Below are 23,534 nucleotides of genomic sequence, written 5' to 3'. Positions count from 1 at the left end.
TAGACCCTGGAAATCCCAGAGGGCAGGGTGCTATGTATTTCAAAAGTTGGACATGTACTTCATAGTTTTGCATGTTCTGGTAGTGAAAAGCTCCTAGATTTATTTTTCACTACTGCAAGGCCTACCTCTCCAATAGGATAACATTGGTGTTACCAAATACATGCAATACGCTGTAACTAACAAATGGCAACAGGTAATCAGTTCATGTTTGGTGCCTTTGGAATTGTAATATAAAATCCTATCTTATGGTAAACTCCGATTTTGAATTACAATTTTGAAAATGCCACTTTTAGAAAGTTGCCATTTTCCTGTCTTAGCCATTTAGTGCCTGCAGCCTATCTTTGGGTCACGTGACAGGATGTATTTGACTGTGTGTATTCCTCCTAGACAACCACACACAATAAAGAGCTTAGGTGTGCCTGGATGGGACATCGCTGGCAGTATCTGAGGGCGGAGCAGGGCACAGCCCTACTCACACCTGAATAGGTTGTGCCCTGCCTCCTAACAAAGGGCTGCATACTTCCTGTACTTAGTCTGAGGCCAGGGCAGGGAAGGCAGGAATCCTGTAGACTTCAAAGGGAAACCTCTAGAAGCATCTCCCACTTCAAAGGAAGAACCAGACATAAATATTGTACCTCAGACACCAACTCTTCAGTACTCTTCTGAACCTCTGGAGACTCTGCCAGAAAGAAGAACTGCTGTGCTGCTGTAGGGACTGCCACTCCGCTGGACTACTGTGCCCGACCCGCGCTCCATTGCAGTCGGACTGAACCTGTGAATTTTCCCGATTTTGCACTACCAGCTAGCCACAAGTGGCGTTTTGGCCCTTTTGGTGCTATTTTCACTTAAAAGTTTAAAATTGCATAGCTCCAGTTCTACTGGATTTTTGTTGCTTTGGTCTTGTTTTATTTTTTTCAAATCTACTCTATTTTCCTACTTTGGTGTGAGATGCTTTTTGTGTAGTATTTCCATTTTATGACTTTTTGAAGTGCTGCATAAATACCTCACACATTGCCTTTGACTTATTGATGACTGCTCTGTGCCAAGCGACCAGAGAGTTTAACACAGGCTAATTTAGGGTTTCCTTACGACTTCACACAAACAATGAATGTGGTTGCTGCTTGAGTAGGGATTCCACTCATCAAGGAACTTTTTAAATTGTTTTACTGGTGGACAATCTCCATCTTCTTTAGTAAGGGCCTCCTTTAGATTTCGGTGGATGGGTTACTAAGTCACAGCAGGTGAACAAACATTGAGCCCATCTCTCACATCCAGTTGCAAAAAAAACAGGACAAGCTGAAGTTATCAACTGAGCTGTAATGAAAGAAAATCTGACAATCCCTTGGGATGCTCATGGTCTGTCAGAAATTATGTGAAAATAAACGTGAATCCCAAATTGTGCAGGTTTAATGAACTCTGAGTAACACATGTCCTTGAGAGAGTGAAGCCTTTTATTTCGTCCAAGGGTTTTAGATAAGAAGCTCATAAGTTATTCACTTGATCGACTTGACATCCCCAAAAGAAACAGACAACCGTGAAAAATACCCTCAAGGCTTACAGAATAGGCGATCAAAATAGTTGGAATCAGTAAGAAACAAAGGGGCATATCAACAAGGGCTTTATCTCTGCTTTTTTGGCTTTAAAAGCCAAAAAAGCAGAGATAAAACTAGCGCCCTATCAACAACAGGGTGCTAACACGTAAATTTGCATGTTAGCACCCTTTTACTCTACGCTTCCCCTTACATCTCTAATGAGATGCAAAGGGGGCGTTCCAGAGTAAAATAATAGGAGAAATGTCGCTAAGCGACATTTCTCCTATTATCAAGAATGTCGCTAACCCTGTTAGAGACAAAAAAAGCAGCGCTAACCGCGGTTAACGCTGCTTTTTTACGTCTGCTAATTTTCAGACTTAGCCATGATATCCTATGGGAGGAGGATATCATGGCTGAGTTTGTCTGTCCCTATCAACAAGGTAACGTGTGATTATCGCTGGGTTTCCAGCGATAATCTCACGTTAGCCTGTTAGCGTGTAGATTTTTATCGCTATTGAGATAAGCGTTGCTAATAGCACGCTATCTCAGCGATAAAAATTCACGCTAGCCGGCGATAATTATCCTCACGCTAAGAGCGCTGAGCGATAATTATCGCCGGTTGTTGTTGATATGCCCCAAAGTTGTGAAGGATATTGGCATAATGGCGGCAGCAACAATTGTGCTTTTACTTTGTAGGCCCTCGTTGTGATTAATTACGTTTTTGTGTGTGTTGCCGAATTCTGGAAAGTCCACTTCCGGCCACAAGCCCTGCACCAAAAGTAAGCCATTTTGACACACAGAGCTTGGACTGAAGAATAACCTGCAGGTTCAGTTCTACTGGGTCTTGTGTTCCCATCGCCGGGCAGCTCGCGCCCGAATGTGCAGACCCAACAATTCCAGGACTGGGAGCACTGTGATACCCAGATTGGCCCCACCTATATCTCTCCAGGCATGCCGGTCCGTGCCATTAATTATGAGGCCGGAAGTGAACAAATAAGGAGGATACCTGTGGGCGGTGGGATACTTTTCAGAACCAGAAACCTGAGAACGCTGTGCCCTCGGGTTCAGGGGTGGGTCAATGATTCAGACCATAGGATATGGAAGAGACACACAGAGCAAAGGAAGGATCCCAAAGGGGCTTAAGCAAATGTTGACATTTCACTGAGCGCAAACAAATGACAGACACAAGAACAAAACACACCGAGACTTTCTTCTACTCATGGCAGAACGCCACTCTTTCCCCTTCGCCTCCTTCCTGTCTATAAATTGATGACTTAATTTCATGCCAAGGGCACGACTCATTTCAAACACTCGCAGTTTTTTTTATAGTGGGAAATCTGACACCGCGTGACTGTACGTGATAGAAAAATCACTTTAAATGCAAAGAGACACTTACCTGCTCTGGTAGAACAAACGATGAAGACGTCCCATCTTTTTAACAGTTGTTTTAAAGGTGTTAACATTTGTATTACATTCTGTGGCATGAGATCAAAACGCAATATGTTTTAATAAAACGAGCCGGATTGAGACCTGTTAGATCAACAACGGCAATGAATGCTGACAGATGAAATGGGCAATGGATGCTGGTAGATCAAAGGGCCAATGAACACCAGCAGATGATCATAGGCAATGGGGCAGGGCATCTCATGTGGGCGAAAATGACTGGCAGATTAAAGGGAACGGTAGTGCTGCTCGTTTAATTACGGTGACACCGCATTAATCTGTGTGTACGGATGTCATATTTGATTTCACTGCCAAGGCCTTTTCCCAGTCACTGTCACTTATCATCTATGGCCCACTGTGCCTTCCTAATGTGTGTTTCGGTGCATCCTAGCTTCATACCTGTACATTTATCTTAACGATGTCTGAATGCTCTTATTTCTACACAGTTCATGATGCTAGCTCTGATCGGTGGGGTTGTGGCAGAGGTGATTAATAGTCGACTTGTGGTGCCTTTCTCTCAATTAGAAATGAGAGCTTGAGGCGTGTGGTATGTTTTTTTCATACTCAAGTATTTCTTTCCTGTCTTGCATTTCACATTTGGCATTCTGAAACTGCTCAAGTACTTGTAAAAGCGAAATGATATATATATCGGCCAGTCTCAACTTTGCACAATCTAGGAGTCACATTTTTAGGTCGGGCATTCCAGACCTCTTGTATATACTTTAGTATATACTGATTATATACTTATATGTGTATTTACTTTGTTGCCTCTGGAGATCAGCCCTAGGACTTGTCTGCTTCCGTTTAGGGACTTTTTTTATGTTCAACTGCCTCTAATTAACTGTCTTGATAGAAAACGACCAGCAGAGGTCAGTAAAATACCAGAATCACTTTAGCATTCTCTAGATTCCAGTCCATAAAAATTGTCTTCCACAGCACCTGTAGACAATAATATTTTTTTCAAATCGTGTATGTTCAGTGCTATGACCACTGAATGCCCTGATTTTCAGTTTGGTGCTTACTTTCCCTCCATGTTAGAGAACAGTAGATGTTTCAGCACCCAGGCTAATGTGCTGCATAGCTAAATACATATAAGGGCCCAAAGGCGAGATCAATTGCATTGCAAATGCTTGTTCTCTGTAGCTACCTATTTTGTTAGACAGAGTGTTGGAGTTCGGTTTGCGTAGACACCTACTGTTTTCCTTTACTTTAAGTGCAGATGTTCCTGATATAAATGGCCAGGTCTGTGCCTGGTTCTTATATAGCGTGCGTTGCTTTTAATAGTTCGACATAAATAACGACTTCCAAAAATGAATTCCTCCTACTTTTATTCACCTGCTGTTTGTTCTGCACATACCAGGATGTTAGATTATTGATGGAGCCCAAGGCGCTGTTTTTTTTTTATCTCACACATGTACAGGTGCAAAGTCCCAAGGGAAAGGTTGATGCAGAGCCGGAATGCAGTCAGGGATGAAACACGGGAGTTCCCCGAGAGGGCGACGCAGCCGCGTTACTTAACTCGAATACAGCCTCATACATTTAACTGCAGCGTTATTGCTTTATTTAAAAATCAACCTGTAAAATGCAAGCGGTAATCGTAATCGTCCGGCTCACCTTTGGCCTGTTGACATGATTTAATGTGGAAAAGCGAGATATCCACCCAGCTGGCGCCCCTGCACCCGAGACGTCAGCCTGTTGTTGGGAAAGAGGCTCGCGCTCTGCATCAGAGCCCTGTCCGTCCCGAGGGTTTGCAGCGCTTTGAAGCTCTTTCACATCACACCTTCAAAGGCCGAGGGAGCCACATGGTGCCAGATGACTGACAGCACAAAGACTGGTTTCAGTTCTTGTTCTTTGTAGTGACTCCTACCGGGAGAATCCCGCGCGAGAGACTCATGAACGGCAATTGTTAGTCTGCTTTTCACTTACAATAGATTCTAATCAAACTGAAAATAAAATAACTTCATGGTGACTGTGACCTGATTTACCCTCCCTTTAAGAAAGGCCCAGAATTGTGTATTTAAATAATATGATTATAAATTGTTAATGGCTATATTTTGTAATGTTTAAAACTTAGTGATGTATGTATTTTATCTTTTGCTTTTATGGTGTGCAATGATCGAAACAAAGCTTGGAAATGGAATCGATTATAAACGCCTTAATATTAATGAACCTGGAAAAAATATCTTTTGAATTGTCAAAAGTTGATTTCTAGTGCAGTGTACTGTCCACGCTACAAAGCAATTCAGAAAGATTCAAATTCACTTTCTTAAATAAAAACAATTAAAATGTCTATGCCAATAAAGAAAAATGGGCATTAAAGACTTTGCTAAGACCCCCGAGGAATGACGCTTCCAAACCATAGCGTCAGCCAGCTGCACACAATATTTTGGTAGGCTAAGGGTGTCTGGATGGGCTTTCTCTCTGGTTGCGTAGGGACTGTTGAGATAGCAACTGTTCTAATAAAGTCTTTCAAAATTATAATGTTTTATTATTTTATGCTAAAGGAAGTAGCAACACAACACATTTATACAAAAGAATAAGCTTTCTGAAGAACGTATCTGTATTTAGAAAGGAAACTGTAAAATCTACCAAGGTCATGATTTAGGGTCCAAAGATAGCAGTAAAAATTGGCAGCTGATAATGGTATTGCTAATGCACCATCTCAGTACCCATCGTAGTGTATCATTTGGTCAGTGAAGGGACTTTCTCAGATAGCATTTTTGTGTAAATACTGACCTTTCAATAAGTGATACAGAATAATGTCTTATTTAATACTGGAAACAAATGAGAAGTCTTTTAAGCGCTCCAGCAAGGCTCTGCATCGTTCTGATGAAATCTCTACCCAACATTTTTAAATAATTTAGGCAAAAAAAAGATTTCCATTAATGCTCCAACTTGAAACACGTTTGATTTAATCTCAGCAACTGGCAATTACTCGGGCCGCATCCCAGTCCACTGTTATTTTGTACACCAGGGCACCCCAGTTTGGACTCAGTCAAATGTAAACCAGTCTAGACCCTGCTCCAATAGGAACAGTCCAGCCTGACCTGTCAGGACAGGCCCTTCCGGAACTGCTACTTAAGCAACCAGGATTGGCATTGCACTGGTTGCGGCTCTGAGGTTCAGTGTTGCTTGCTTCCAGTGGCACATTAAGCAAAACAAAAAAATATAAATCTAATTATCTGTTGCTGTATAACAGCGACTTTGTCTATCTATCTGAGCATTTGTATTAACACTCCACAGTACAGTTAAGTTGGAATATGGAGAAAATCCTTTTTTAGGTCGAGCTACAGACAGCGTGCATGCGCTGCTCTGCAAGGCATGCAGTACTGAGTTAGGCATTTTAAGCTCTGCCCACTCTTTGCCCATGTTTTTCATTGGCATGTGCCGTTGTCCTTCGTAAATGCTGGCTTCTGATTCTGTAATCAGCTTGTTAGTCCCTCCTTAGTACCAACTTGTCTTCATTTGAAACCTCCCATGGCGACTGCCCCTAATACTTCTGTTGGGACGCGGTGTGTTTTATTTCATCTGCAAAGCTCACAACAACACGCATGCCAGTACTGATACTTAGTCACTCATTACTACATAAGATCACATGTGACCGAAATACATTTTCTGTTTATTATTTCATTTCTTTAAATTTTAACTTCTATTCAAGTGAAGCACTGAACTCGTGCTTTTTTACATTTGAAATGTTGTCTTTTGCAGAAGAGACAACATTTCAAATATGCATTGGAAGGGGTTTTGTTTAAATTTTATTCATGCCCTGCAGTCACTGTATATTACACCTCGTGCAACTTTATCTATAGCAGGGTTGGTCTCAAGACCTTTCGAAATTAGCAGGGGCACCAGGCAGGGTTGTCCCTGCTCGCCCCTGCTATTCGCTTTGTACATAGATCCGCTTTTGTGCAAACTTGAGCTCTCCCTGAACGTACTCCCGGTTAGGATCAATACATTTGAATTTAAAGTCCTGCAATACTCCAATGATATTATAGTGTTAACTAGTGATGTGTCAACCTCATTTTCAGCAATTAAAAACTTAGCTGAACAGTATGGCCACTGCTCGGGTTATAAACTTAATGCTCAGAAAACTCAGGTGATTCAGTCTACTGCTAAGGGCCCCTCTGATGCACCAGTGGTTCAAAGTGCATTGTACCTAGGGATAAAAATTACAGCTGCGGTTGATAGGCTACCAGATATGAATATTTTACCCATCATAGATTCAGTCAGCTCTACCTTACGAAGATTAGACAATTTACATCTATCTTTGTTTGGAAGAAGGAATGTGTTAAAGATGTTGATATTGCCGAAATTTCTTTATTTATTTAAGGACCATTCCGTTAGAATTTGCTCAATCAAGTATTGCCCGTGCAGAGAAATGTTGTAGTAGATTCTTATGGGGCTACCGTCAGCCCCGTAGGGCAGCGAAATGGATGCAGCTACCACTGGATAGGGGTGGGTGGTCTGTTCCCAATTTGCTGCTGTACAGCTGGACAGCCTTACTCCAACATTTTGCTGTCCCACTCTTTGGGGACAGAGCAATACTTCCATCATGTCGTGCACCTTCTATTTATGAGATAGCTTTAGGAGAAGATGCCAAGGGGATATTAGTGTCAGTCCTTGAACCTAGCTACTATAAAAAAAAACAAAATTTAAAGTTATCATGTCAATGTACTCAGTTTGGAGGAAGGTACGGCGTAGATGGTCTATTCCTAGTATTAACTTTTACACCCCCCTGTCAGCAGCTAGACTGCTACCCTCCATTTTTCAAGATCAAATCACAATTCGGTGGAGGCTGCATGGCATCACTGCCCTGGGGGATTTAGCACATGACGAGAGTATGGCTTCTTTTCTCTTTTTAAAAAATAAGTTCACCTTGGACATGCATGAATTTTTGTAATATTTACAGGTCCGAAGTCATTTAGTTAAACTTTTGCATAACACTCCTACTTTGGTTGTTAAGAATACACTCATGGGAGGAGCCTAGCGCGCAACCAAGATGGCCGCGTAGGTGCGAGGCTCCCGAGGACCTCCGCGACCTCCTACATATATCCTGACAATATCCTGTCCTAGATGAGGGGACTGTGTTGGTGAGCCCAAGCTGAGGTGGCACCCGCTTTCCGCTTCCAAATTGGACCTCGGACTCCGGCGGTAGCACCGATTGAGATTTCCGGCCTTCTCCACGCCGGACCCCGGATTGGAGTTGTGGGGTGATCCGGAGGCAAAGTCAACAACAGTGGCGGGCTGGGCGCGGCGGCTCGCGTACCCCGCACTTTCACTTTCGCTTTTGCACCCTCCTAGCTGTCTCGGCGAGGTTGGGTTGCGGGGCACTGTGAGGTAGTGTGGCCCCGTTGGGGTGCCCTGCCGGCCCGCCGGCTGTGGCTTGCCCCGTGGCCCAGTGGTGACCCCCCCCGGATCCTGTGAACCGGCTTGCCCGCCCTTTACGACGTGCCTGGCACGGCAGTGGGACTGGAACCATGTCCACAAAGCAAGATGGAGATCGGGCAAAGGTGAAATCGACCCGACGTGGCGCAGTCCACCAGTCTAACAGCATGGACCGCTATACCCTCCAGAAGGGATCTCCCGAGGTGCCGCGTAGGTCCCCTGAGGGTCCGACTGATGCTCCTGCTCTGCCCGCGGACCTGACCCTGCGAGACGTGATGGGCGCCATCGCTGAGATGAAGGCCTCGGTGGACCAGCGCTTTGATACACTGGCGCAGAAAATTGACTCGGTCCTTGTGGATGTTGGCCTGGTAAGGGCCGATTTATCCAAGACTAATGACCGGGTCGATTCGTTGGCCCACACCACATCGGGCCTCACGACGGATGTGGCAGCCCTCCAAAAGGAGGTGCGCCGGCTTGGCCAGGCGAGCGCGCTGATGGATCGTCGCCTGGAGGATTCTGAGGGTCGGGCCCGGAGGAACAATGTCCGTATTCTCGGGGTGCCTGAGGGACGGGAGGAGGCGGCGGCGGATCTATTCGTGGAGGACTTGATTCTCACCCACCTCCAGCCCCGGGGACTGAGTAAATTCTTCGCGGTGGAGCGGGCCCACAGGGTTCCCGGGTGAAGGCCCAAGGCCGGAGCCCCCCCGAGGCCTCTCATCGCCCGGATTTTCAACTTTCGGGACAGGGACGCTATCCTGCAATCCTCCAGACTACAGGGGCCGGTCAGACTCGACAATATGGACATAAATTTTTATCCTGACTTCACCCCAGCGGTCCAAAAGCAGAGACTAAGCTTTCTCGGAGTCAAGCGTCGTCTACGGGACCTAAATCTCAAGTATGCTATGCTTTTCCCGGCTAAGCTGCGGGTGGAGTTGGATGGCCATACGCACTTTTTTGATCGTCCCGAAGCAGCCGGGGACTGGTTAGATACCTTGCCTGGGGATCGGGATCGGGGGGGTGGGGGGGGAGCGGTGGGGGGAGAGGGCCCGCCGGATCAGGACTGAGGGACTAATATTATGCCTCGCTCTGGACAAAATTGATGTCACTTTTGACTGTTCGCCTGTTCGAGTAAGTCTCCTCTTGTGGAGGTCGTGTGGGGTCTCTTGGGGGTTCTCCCTCCTCCTCTGGGGGTTTAGTTAGTTTCACCATCTATGGGGCGACAGGCACACTGCACTTTGGGGGGGCTGTTTGGGCTCATGCAGGGGTGCAGGGAGGGGGGAGTTCTGTTGGGGGGGGGAGTTGGGGTGGGGTGTTGTTGTTCGTTTTTACCACAAGGCAAACCCTTTTCTGTATTGTTTTTAAGGTGCTCTCCGGGGGACGATTGATGGCTCCTGTGTGTGATGGGGGGTAGGGAGTTGACTTTGTTGTCTTGGAACGTTAATGGACTGGGGGATAGGATCAAACGAGGTGTGGTCCTGCAGTATTTGAAACGAATCTCACCCGATGTAGTCTTCCTGCAGGAGACACACCTTATTGGAAACTCTTTTTGTGCCATGAATCGGCGTGGCTATCGTTTGGTGGCCCACTCGGGCTTCACATCGGGCTCACGGGGTATGGGCATTATGGTGAAGAACTCGCTCCCGTTGGAAATTGATGAGGTGCGCCATGATGATAGGGGGCGCTATGCTGTTTTAGTTTGGAGAATGGAAGGCAAAGTAGTGGTTTTTGTATCGGTATACGTCCCACCGGGGTTACAGGCGACCACTTTTGCAGACTTGGGGCGCCTCCTCCTGGGCCTTCCGGGGGGACTCCTAGTGGTTGGGGGGGACTTCAATGCGGTGGTTTCTGGGACTCTGGATCGTCACCCCCCTAGGGACCTCCCCCGGGCCCAGGCGTGGCTATCTGGCCTCTTGGATACACTGGGATTGGTGGACTGCTGGCGCTTAAAACATCCCACGCAGCAGCAGTACACTTTCCACTCGGGGGCACATGGTAGCCTCTCACGGCTTGATCATGTCCTTGTCCCGGCGGCCTATGCTGGGAGTGTGGGGGAGGTGCGCCATCTGGCGCGGGGTATCTCAGATCATTCCCCGCTCCTGTTCCATTTTGATGTCCTTCCGAGGGGTGAGGGCAGGGTAGTTCCCATCAATGCCTGGTACCTGCGCGACCCCACCATTCGCGCTGCTGTGATTAAATCCCTGCAGCGATACTTTGAGGAGAATGTGGGGTCCGTCCCTTCGGCTATCTCCTTGTGGGAAGCCTTCAAGACAGTTCTCAGAGGAGAGGCCCTGTCCCTCATTTCCCATGCCCGGAGGCGCGAGCGGGAGGAGGTTACCCGGGTGGAGGCCGAAATTGCTGAATTGGAGGGTGATTTAGAGGGCGGAGTGACGGATGCTGCACTGCATGTCCTACAACTTAAGCAGGCGGCCTACAGGGCCCTCGTCACGGAGGCGGCCAGGGGCCTCAGTAGGGAGCAGCAGGGGCGACTGTATGATGTGGGTGATAAGGCGGGCAAACTGATAGCGTGGTTGGATAAAAAGGAGAGAGTGAATCGTGTGGTCCCGCTGATTGAGAGGACGGATGGTGTGAGTGTCACCGAGCCAGAAGAAATTGTCTCCTGTTTCGCGGATTATTTCCGCGAGGTGTATTCTCCGGTCTCTCCTTGTTCAGAGGAGGACTCCCATTCCCTGCTTAGGGATATCGCCCTGCCCTCCCTCTCGGAGGAGGACAGGGTGTCGCTGGATGCCGCTCCTACATCCGACGAAATTGCCCTCGCCATACGTTCGGTTGCCTCTGGCAAGGCCATGGGCCCAAATGGCATCCCTATCGAGTTATATAAGTTGCGACCAGATGTACTGGCGCCCCACCTCCGTGCGATGTTCCTGGCGGCCCACTCGCTGGGCTCCCTCCCGCCGGACCAGCGTCTGGCTACTATCGTGGTGATCCACAAGGAGGGGAGGCCTCGGGACCGGGTCACATCCTATCGGCCTATCTCGCTTTTAAATGCGGAGCCCAAAATTCTCGCCAAGGTGCTGGCCAATCGGCTGGTCGGCGTGGTGGGCGACCTGGTTCACCAAGACCAGTCCGGCTTTATCCCCCATCGCAATACAGCCCTTAATCTGTGGCGCTTGCACGGGGTGCTCGCACGTGTCCCATTCGTGCGGGAGCCGGCCATTTTGGCGTCCTTAGACGCCACTATGGCGTTTGACACGCTTGAGTGGCCATACATTTGGGCGATGCTGGCGAAGTTTGGATTCGGCCCGGGCTTCATCAGCTGGGTCAAATTGTTGTATTCGGGCCCATTGGCGCAGGTGGTGGTGAATGGAAGAGTTTCGGCCCCATTCGAGCTGGGCCGGGGCACGCGACAGGGCTGCCCCTTGTCGCCGCTCCTGTTTGCGCTGGCCTTGGAGCCCCTGGCGGAGTGGCTGCGGTGGCACCCCTCCATCCGTGGACTCCGTTGGACCCCCGAATATGAGGACCGTGTGTCCCTATACGCTGACGACATCCTTTTGTACCTAGCCTCCCCACGTAAGTCACTCATAGTCCTGGTTGATGTTTTACGTTCATTCGGCCGGAACTCAGGCCTTGTCATCAACTGGGCTAAATCATGCGTGTATGTGCTCTCTGGGGAGGCTCCTGTCCTTCCGCGGGGTTGTCCGATTCAGATTGCCTCTCAGGGGTTTCGATACCTGGGTGTCTACATTACTCTGGACCCAGAGGCTCGCTACGAGCGGAACTTGCTTCCCCCTCTCCAGCGCTTGAAGGAGGACGTCGTGCGCTGGCGGCGCCTGCCGCTTTTGCCGCTCGGCCGGGCGGCGTTGTTTAAGATGATGTCGTTGCCACGTTTCTTATACGCTCTCCAGAACACTATGGACCCAGTCCCGGCGCGCTACTTCAGTGAGGTGGAGAGTTTACAGCGCCGACTGTTCTGGGACGGGAGGCCGCGCATTGCCCTGGCGAAGTTGACGCTCCCATGGTATGACGGGGGGATTGCCCTCCCGGACATTAAACGGTATTACTGGGCCTCCCAGCTAGCTGCAATTAACCATGGCCTCTATGGGCCCGCCTTGAATCCGGCGTTTGAGATGGACAAGATGCTACTGCCCGGTGGCGACTACAATCGAGCGCTCTACTCTGGCGCGCCCGACGCTCGCTTGAAGGGACCTACGCGTGTCATGGTCAGAGTATGGCATGCGGCTAATGCAGCTATGGGGTGGAAGGACCGTTTGACCCGGGCGTCACCGCTGTATGCGTCTGAGAAGTTGGGCTCTCTCTGGACCTCGAAGGGCTTCGCGAAATGGGACATGATAGGCATCAGTAAAGTGGGGGATCTCTGGTCGAGGGGAGGATTTAAAACATTCGAGATGCTGCAGACGGAGTTTCAGTTGCAGGGCAGTGAATACTTTCGATACCTGCAGATCCGTCATGCACTGGGCTCCGTCTTCCCAGACGTCGCCTCCATCCCGGAGTCTTCCCCGCTGGAGGATAGAGTGCTAGATGGCCACGTCCCAGACAGCACGATCTCCCTTATTTATAAAAAACTGATTAATGATCGATCGGGCTTGCTGATTGGCCTTCGCGAGGCTTGGGTCGCCGACGGTCTGGAATTGGACGATGAGGACTGGACCTCCGCGGTGGCCTCTCCGAAGGAGGTGGCTATACCGGCTCGCCTTCGCTTCGTCCAGCTTAAGATACTCCACCGGGTCTACATGACGGGGCCAAGGCTTCAGCGTATGGGCTATACTGAGGATGGATTGTGTAAGCGTGGTTGTGGTGCCGTGGCGACCTTCCTGCATATCTTATGGGAATGCCCGAAGGTGGAGCGATTCTGGCGCGGTGTGCACGAGGTCTTGCGAGTGGTTACGCGTGTTGCGCTGCTGCCGGAAGCGAGGAGATGCCTGTTGAATGTGTGGGAACCAACTGACTACTCGGCTCCGCAAACGTGGTGGGTGACTCTGGGATATATGATTGCTAAGCGTGACATTGCGCAGCTGTGGGGATCCCAGAACCCCCCGACGGTGTCGGCCTGGAAAGAGCACATGGACTGGTGCATGTTTCGAGAAAAGGTGGTGTATGTGGCGAGGGGTAAGCCTGGGACATGGGTGAAAGTGTGGGGCCCCTGGAACGCCTACCGTGGGAGTATTTGCGCGCCACCATTGCTGCCTGCTGCCTCACCAGCCCCGTCCCCTTAGCTGACCCCTTCCCCTAGCCCCGGGCAAAGGGTTCCCCCAGTCCTCGCTCTGTTTCCCTTCCCCTCCTTGGATTCCTCTGATAGTTGGGGTTCCCCATTGGGGAGCACGTGCTGCTACTTTCGACCGTAGGGTAGCCTTGTGGGTGTTGTTTTTTTTTTTCTTTTGTTGTTTGTATAAAATGAAACCGCACTGTGCCTTATTATGGCTGTGGCCCATGATGTTGATGACTCCTGCTTATGCTCCTTTGTAACGCCAAGTGTTCTATGAACGTATGCCATATGTTTCTGCCATTCCTAGCGGCCGGCCGGAAGGTTGTGGGCCCATATTTGTATATTCTTGAGATTTGTAATAAACGGTTTCAAAAAAAAAAAAAAAAAAAAAAAGAATACACTCATGGATTTGATTCTGAAAAACTCACGAATTGGGTTGCTTTATCAAAATTTAGTGTCAGGTCTCCCTGATGATCTATTGCTTCACAATGCTAAATGGGAAACTAAGTTAGGTAAGGCGGGTATGGATATTACGCACGCATTAGAGTTATCTAGTACGGTGTTAATCTCAGGGAGCCTACACTCCCAAAGTTACATGGCCCTATATGATCTTTACTATACTCCAGCTAAAATATCTGAATGGGGAGGTAGGGGTGGTCATAGCTGCCCGAGATGTGGCTTAGTATCAGTTAATGATGTTCACATGTTTTTCACGTGTTCCAAACTGGATCAGTTCCTTCAAGACGTTCAAACATTCATTATACAGAAAAAGGGAACCCCCTAGTAAGTTAATTTGAGGTCAGGGAACAGGGGGAAACAAGAAAATATCAACTATACTGAGCAGTATCCCTCTAGACCTATCTTGCTTTACTTAATGTGGGTACAAATGGAAATAGATATCACAACTGTGTGTACATTTATATAACTTATTTTTATTTATAGTTATTTTTACATTGTTTCTTCATGGTTAATTACTTCTTCACATTATTTTCTCATATAGTACAATTCATTGCTTTTTTAGTAAATGGTTTTGTCTTTTTATAAAATACAGAGTGTAAACAAACGTTTTTTTTGATAATCAAACCATGTGTGTTTCATCAATAATTCACTACAAAAGGGAATAAAAGTAACCCCACACCAATCACACCTCTAAAATATCTACATACATATCACATTCATACAACATCTTACAAACAGCACCCCAAAAGAGAAAGACAGCAATTATGAAGCTCGTCCAAGACAGGGCAAGCCACTGAATCCTCTGATAGATTACTAAGCGTTGGGGTGTCTCAAGCTCTCTGGTCGACGCACGTTTCGGTGGTCTAACACTCTTCAGATGCCACCTTCTTCAGGACCTGTTGCTACGTGTGTTAATCACGGGCAAGGGTGGGGGTCTGAATTATCTGAAAATCAATAAGATAATATTACTGAACATGATTTTGTGTAATATCAAATACCATGTGTCAATCCCACAGGAGAGTGTACAATTTATCTCCAATACGTAATTAATTTGGATGACCCTTAACACTGTCAGGTTAGCAAAAACGCTACTGAATTCATTGCCCTTTGAATAGTATTACTGGTTTACTTAAGTGAGGAAAGAAGAAAGTTTAGAAGAACAGAATTAGTAGAAGATAAGTAAAGTATATAGTCTTGGCTTCTACTTCCACATCTACCCATCTATCATTCTGGGGGACTTCTTCACATACTACGTTTAATAGATATGAAGAAGAAATGCGCGAATATACCTGATATCAGGCGAGCTCACTGGTAGTAGTATGGGGACGTATGATTGTCTGGATTTCAAGGAAGATTGACTTGACTCTGGCTATTACTGTAAGAGATAATGATAATTCGGTCATCTATTTCTAATGGATGTATCATTGTTTGACCGCATATTTGCCCAATAAATCATCATCCAACATACCTCATATATGTCTGAGTCACTCCGAAAACTGTTAAATGAGGCCGTACATTCACCACGTTATCAATTTACGATATCTTTTTATTTGAAGAGACTGGTTGCATTCAAGATACCCATGATCCTCAGGGAACCTGTATTTGGTCATAAAAACTGAAGGTTATTATCTATGCGGTTACTCATAGTAGGGGAATGGATGGATTGTACCTATTTATAGACAAATCACTCTGTTTGTAAGACTAAACCTACTTGTTCAAAACTGTTCTCAGTCTTGTCTCTGCCGGTTAGTCTTAGTTATTATTCTCTTGACGAATGGGTCTATCTTCGTCAAAATTCAGCGTCTGAGTCTCAATGCCTTTGCAAACGCTGATATGGAAAATGAAATAGAGAGAAGAAGATAATTAGCTATTTTTATTGTTATTTTCCCCGGAGCCAATATATGTGCAAAGGTTTATTGGCTTTAGTTCTGCTGTCATTTCAAATTTCGTTGATTGGGGCCCCCAACAGTTTAGGGTATATATTATGCTAGTGATATTCTCCCTATCTAACAAAACAATGCTCGTAGGCTGGGGTTAGTTCACTCCCCCCTCCCGTGAGATAACCACCTCCCAGACCACGAAACCTAGTTTCCCTTTAACCCACTACGTCTTATTACGATTCGCAAAACTATGATTTATGAAGTTTATATCGGAATAAGTCAAATGCCAATTCCCTGAGATTCCGTTTGGACCCCAAGTGCGAACGAATTCGTATAACGATTTCTCACCTGTCGCTTGATGCTGTATGGTGTTCTCCAATGGATCTTAACGTGGTCCGGCTCCATGTGAGTCTCAGGCGAAACTGTTGCTTTTTATATACCTTCCGCCTAAGCCTATTTTAGAGGTGATTGATAAATACAGAACACCTGCGGCTCACTATCAGCGGGCTATACGTCATTTCCCGAAACATATCCTCTTCGTAGGGTGTTCCTGATAAAATTCCCTCCATCTTGGAATGGTTTTTGGATAAATGGAGCCCTATTGCGACTTCTGGCAAATCTCATACTATTGTTTGCCACGTTCCACTATGGACCCTGTGACATGGAGTTTTATCTATTATATTTGCTAGACATCGTACCGGTATTTGTTATTTACGGCAACCCAAGTGTAAACGTTAACTTTGTTTTTGTCGGAAAAACGTTGGCGCCATGTTGGAATGGGTTAATCCCGGTATATGTATGTCCTACAGGATGGCTGTTAGTGCCGCGAATCTAAATCGATATAATGAGTACGGTGGATAACAGAAATATATTGCAAATCGTGCGACAATAAGATATAATAAATGCAGGTATCTGTACAGAATGCCATTTATATTGGAAATACTATTAACCGTTCTCCATCAGTACTGGAATTACCTAGGCAGAGCCTTCCGTTTCGATTCACTTATATCCTTTATCCAGGTTACAGAGGTTGTGGTTTATAAATAAACCCAACTTAGTTACATTAATGTGTATGAACCTCATGTGAGGTACAAGGAGCATTGGTAAAGTATCTTCTAAAGTCTATAGCTTCTAAAGTCTATAGCTTCACTTCTACAGTCATTTAGATGGAATTAAGTGCGAAACATAAACGCCATTATTTAGTTCAAAGTTCCCAAGTTGAGGTAGATGTAAGATGGAAACTAGGTATACATAGTAGGTGATGTGTTTTAACTAGCAATCCCTGAGTGTATACTCAGGCTGTCATCTCTAATTATACATAATCTACCGGAACATATGTTGGCACGTCATGTGAGATGGCGTCCAGTAGCTACACCACCACACTATTCTACTCATACAGTATACAAACAATGAATAGTCCATGGCATAATCGTCTTCTGCATAAAATGTAAACATCCTTTAACCAATATGCCACACTATTTCCTCGTTCAAACCGTTTTTAACTGTGTCTAGGGTGTAGATCCAATAGTTCTCACGTGTTTTTCTCACTTTTTGTGTTTCCTTGCCCGAGATATTTTTTATCTTTTCAAGGATCAACCATCTTAGATCATTTTCATTATGGCCCAGGTCTATGCAGTGTTGAACCATAGGGCTGAGTAGTTTTTTTGTTCTTATGGCAGATCTGTGCTCGCTATAGCGGGTTCTAAACTCGCGTCCTGTTTCCCCTACGTATCCGAGAGCACAGGGGCACAGAATGAGATAGACAAGGTTGTGACTTCTACAATTTGTGAAATCACGCAGTCTGCCTGCCTTTCCTTGGTAGTTCCATGACTCAGTGACTAATGCGCTTTCACATGCAACGCACGAGCCACATTTGTGGTTGCCTTGAATCGGTGGTCCTACTAGCGTAGTTTGCGAATTGACTTCTCTCTGTTTGGTCCTTGTATGGACTAGACTATCCTTGATATTGCGATTTCTGCGATAAGCAAGGATAGGCTTTTGGATGTTCTCTTGATTCTCATCTGCATTGAGAATATGCCAGTTTTTGTTCAGGACTTTTTTTAGTTTAAAGTTAAGAGTTGAGTGATTCACAACACAAACTAGTTTATCGTTCTTCGGACGCGTATTGCCTACTAACAGGGCATCACGGTTGTAATATCGTGCCCTCTTATAGGCTGATCTGATCAAACGTCTAGGGTAACCTCGTACAATCAATCTCTTTTTCAAATCCTCCCCATGTTTGTCATAATCTTTGATATTGGAGCAGTTGCGTCGAATGCGCAAGAATTCTCCAAAAGGGATGGAGTCTTTTTGGCTGTTCGGATGGTAACTGGAGTGTGCCAAAATAGTGTTTTTAGAAGTTGGTTTTCTGTAGAAATTGACAGAGATCTTGCCATCATCCGATTGTATCATTATATCAAGGAACTCCACTGAAACCGTGCTTCTATGGCTGGTAAATTTCAAATTTTTGTCACTGGCATTTAGCCATTCTATGAACGTGGTTAGAGTTTCATCATCTCCTCGCCAAATGAAAAAAATATCATCAATGAATCTATGCCATCTTAAAACATTCTCATAAAATGGGGCTATTTCATTGAAGATGTGTTTCAATTCGTACTCACCCATATATATATTAGCCACACTGGGGGCACAAGAAGCCCCCATGCTGGTCCCCTTGATCTGATGATAGAGATCCCCTCTGAAGTCAAAGTAATTGTTTTTTAGCACTATTTCTAGACATTCCAATATAAAGTCATTTGGTCTTTCTCCCTGTGTTCTTTCTAGTAGAGTCTTGACTGCTTCCACTGCTTGTTGTTGTGGTATATTAGTGTATAGCGCTTCGATGTCAAGCGTGACTAAGATCTCATTATTAGGGTCATAGGGTACATGTTCAAGTTTGTTGATGATGTCTCGTGTGTCCTTAATATAGGATTCGTACTGAGTTGTAAGTGGGCATAAGAATGTGTCCACATATTTCGATAGTGGTTCGGTTACGGAGTTGATGGAAGAGACAATTGGACGTAATGGAGGGTCCAACACGTTCTTATGTGTTTTTGGCACCCCATACAATGCTGGAATAATTGCATTAGTTTTGTTAAGAAACAAATATTCCTTTTCACATATAGTGTCATCTGCATAGGCTTGACTCGTGGTACGATTAACAAGGTCTTTCAATTTGGTCAGAGCCCCTGCTTTGATGGGCCTGTAGTGCTCTGCCACATTTAACATTTGTTGAACTTTTTCCTGGTACTTATAGGTATCCATAAGGACAATGCCCCCACCTTTATCGCAAGGTTTGATAGTGAGTTCGGGTGTATTTTGAAGTTTTAATAGAGCAGTTCTTTCTAAAGTTGTAAGATTAGGTTTACTCTGATGATTATATTTCATAATCTTGTTAATGTCATTTAGGACCAATTTTTCAAAAATGGCAACCTCAGGGCCCACCATTTCTAAAGTGGGTGTAAATATGGATTTCAGCTTACAACCTGATAGGTTGGTGTCAGGATCCCCATCATCTTTGCCCAGAAAGAATTTTTTTAGGCGAATTTTCCTAAAGAAGGAAAAGATGTCCTGCATAAGTTTAAACTTATTGCAGTATGTATTCGGTACAAAGGATAGTCCTCTGCTCAGAATGGCTTCTTCCTCTGGTTTCAATATGTGGGTGGAAATGTTAAAGATAGGTATGGTGTCTGTATTAGCTACAGTATTCAGTTCTTCCAATATTGTTGGTTGCGAGTCCTCATGTACATTTGAGGAGGTTGAGGGTCCATTTGTTGATAGCCTCTCCTGTCTGACTTCGTGAATCTGTTTCTGTTGCGGCCTCGGCCTCTCCCTAAAAAAGGAGGGGGAGCTTGATAATAGGATTGGTGGTCTCCACCTCTGCCTCTATATGGTCGTTGTCCTTGATATGGGTCTTCATAATTATTGGGCACATCTCCTTCAGATTCCGATGAATTGGTATCTGAAAATGTGACCACTTTTCTTTTATTGCTGTTAGCATAGGTGTGTGACTCATTTTCATTTTGCCACTCCTGATAGTAGTTGCTTCTGAGGTATGGATATACTTTTTCCTGGGTGAACCATTTTATATCCTTCCTCAGTTTTTCCGTTTTTTTCTTTATAATATATTCTTCGAAGTCATGTAGTTCACCTTTCAGACTATCCAATTTTTCCTTTGCCTCATCTACAGCTGTATTAGTTTTTAATTTATCCTCTAGTTCTAGAATTTGTACGTTGAGAGCTGCAACTAGTTCTCTTGCTGTTTCGATGATTAAGATCATCCAATCTCTTGAACACCTGTTACTAATATGAGACCATCTCTCCAGAAATTTGCGTAGTTCCACAAATAGCATAGGGACATTACGGACCCGTAGACCCGATGGGATGACTCCTGCCCTCAAATACTCAAGCATAAATGTGGCATGGGATTCCATTCTCTTACATTTCTTCCTTAGGTTCAACAATGTGTGCCATTCATTATTGGCCACATTAACTGATGGGGTGCTCTGATTGACGGTGCCAATATTGCCAATAAGTGCTATAACATCGGCATCTGTAAAGCCAAAAGTTTGTAGGGCTTCCATTGTCATAATATACGCAATTCGCTAGGGAGTGCTATGCTTATCCTCACCTCCACTAATGTAAAATCAATTGTACATTTGATGAAATGCGATTGCAAAAAAAAAAACACAAAATATCATAAATCAGTATTTAAGACAATAAATATACTCGTAAAGAGGGAGGATGAGTGCTTTTAGGAGAATTGAGTAAGTGACTGTTGTTCCAAGAAAAGACACCGAAAATGTGTGAGTAGAAATGAATGTGTGAAAATTAGAGAGCATCCAATTACTGAGCGCTTTTGCTTACCTTGACAGGTGGGTGAGACTCTCAGAATGAAAACCTGTGATTAAACAACCACAATTAGTCATACAGAAAAAGGGAACCCCCTAGTAAGTTAATTTAAGGTCAGGGAACAGGGGGAAACAAGAAAATATCAACTATACTGAGCAGTATCCCTCTAGACCTATCTTGCTTTACTTAATGTGGGTACAAATGGAAATAGATATCACAACTGTGTGTACATTTATATAACTTATTTTTATTTATAGTTATTTTTACATTGTTTCTTCATGGTTAATTACTTCTTCACATTATTTTCTCATATAGTACAATTCATTGCTTTTTTAGTAAATGGTTTTGTCTTTTTATAAAATACAGAGTGTAAACAAACGTTTTTTTTGATAATCAAACCATGTGTGTTTCATCAATAATTCACTACAAAAGGGAATAAAAGTAACCCCACACCAATCACACCTCTAAAATATCTACATACATATCACATTCATACAACATCTTACAAACAGCACCCCAAAAGAGAAAGACAGCAATTATGAAGCTCGTCCAAGACAGGGCAAGCCGCTGAATCCTCTGATAGATTACTAAGCGTTGGGGTGTCTCAAGCTCTCTGGTCGACGCACGTTTCGGTGGCCTAACACTCTTCAGATGCCACCTTCTTCAGGACCTGTTGTTACGTGTGTTAATCACGGGCAAGGGTGGGGGCCTGAATTATCTGAAAATCAATAAGATAATATTACTGAACATGATTTTGTGTAATATCAAATACCATGTGTCAATCCCACAGGAGAGTGTACAATTTATCTCCAATACGTAATTAATTTGGATGACCCTTAACACTGTCAGGTTAGCAAAAACGCTACTGAATTCATTGCCCTTTGAATAGTATTACTGGTTTACTTAAGTGAGGAAAGAAGAAAGTTTAGAAGAACAGAATTAGTAGAAGATAAGTAAAGTATATAGTCTTGGCTTCTACTTCCACATCTACCCATCTATCATTCTGGGGGACTTCTTCACATACTACATTTAATAGATATGAAGAAGAAATGCGCGAATATACCTGATATCAGGCGAGCTCACTGGTAGTAGTATGGGGACGTATGATTGTCTGGATTTCAAGGAAGATTGACTTGACTCTGGCTATTACTGTAAGAGATAATGATAATTCGGTCATCTATTTCTAATGGATGTATCATTGTTTGACCGCATATTTGCCCAATAAATCATCATCCAACATACCTCATATATGTCTGAGTCACTCCGAAAACTGTTAAATGAGGCCGTACATTCACCACGTTATCAATTTACGATATCTTTTTATTTGAAGAGACTGGTTGCATTCAAGATACCCATGATCCTCAGGGAACCTGTATTTGGTCATAAAAACTGAAGGTTATTATCTGTGCGGTTACTCATAGTAGGGGAATGGATGGATTGTACCTATTTATAGACAAATCACTCTGTTTGTAAGACTAAACCTACTTGTTCAAAACTGTTCTCAGTCTTGTCTCTGCCGGTTAGTCTTAGTTATTATTCACTTGACGAATGGGTCTATCTTCGTCAAAATTCAGCGTCTGAGTCTCAATGCCTTTGCAAACGCTGATATGGAAAATGAAATAGAGAGAAGAAGATAATTAGCTATTTTTATTGTTATTTTCCCCGGAGCCAATATATGTGCAAAGGTTTATTGGCTTTAGTTCTGCTGTCATTTCAAATTTCGTTGATTGGGGCCCCCAACAGTTTAGGGTATATATTATGCTAGTGATATTCTCCCTATCTAACAAAACAATGCTCGTAGGCTGGGGTTAGTTCACTCCCCCCTCCCGTGAGATAACCACCTCCCAGACCACGAAACCTAGTTTCCCTTTAACCCACTACGTCTTATTACGATTCGCAAAACTATGATTTATGAAGTTTATATCGGAATAAGTCAAATGCCAATTCCCTGAGATTCCGTTTGGACCCCAAGTGCGAACGAATTCGTATAACGATTTCTCACCTGTCGCTTGATGCTGTATGGTGTTCTCCAATGGATCTTAACGTGGTCCGGCTCCATGTGAGTCTCAGGCGAAACTGTTGCTTTTTATATACCTTTCGCCTAAGCCTATTTTAGAGGTGATTGATAAATACAGAACACCTGCTGCTCACTATCAGCGGGCTATACGTCATTTCCCGAAACATATCCTCTTCGTAGGGTGTTCCTGATAAAATTCCCTCCATCTTGGAATGGTTTTTGGATAAATGGAGCCCTATTGCGACTTCTGGCAAATCTCATACTATTGTTTGCCACGTTCCACTATGGACCCTGTGACATGGAGTTTTATCTATTATATTTGCTAGACATCGTACCGGTATTTGTTATTTACGGCAACCCAAGTGTAAACGTTAACTTTGTTTTTGTCGGAAAAACGTTGGTGCCATGTTGGAATGGGTTAATCCCGGTATATGTATGTCCTACAGGATGGCTGTTAGTGCCGCGAATCTAAATCGATATAATGAGTACGGTGGATAACAGAAATATATTGCAAATCGTGCGACAATAAGATATAATAAATGCAGGTATCTGTACAGAATGCCATTTATATTGGAAATACTATTAACAGTTCTCCATCAGTACTGGAATTACCTAGGCAGAGCCTTCCGTTTCGATTCACTTATATCCTTTATCCAGGTTACAGAGGTTGTGGTTTATAAATAAACCCAACTTAGTTACATTAATGTGTATGAACCTCATGTGAGGTACAAGGAGCATTGGTAAAGTATCTTCTAAAGTCTATAGCTTCTAAAGTCTATAGCTTC

This window comes from Triturus cristatus, chromosome 8 (assembly GCF_964204655.1).
Source record: "Triturus cristatus chromosome 8, aTriCri1.1, whole genome shotgun sequence".
In the NCBI taxonomy this organism is placed as follows: domain Eukaryota; kingdom Metazoa; phylum Chordata; class Amphibia; order Caudata; family Salamandridae; genus Triturus; species Triturus cristatus.
Note: the sequence above shows the minus strand (reverse complement) of the source record.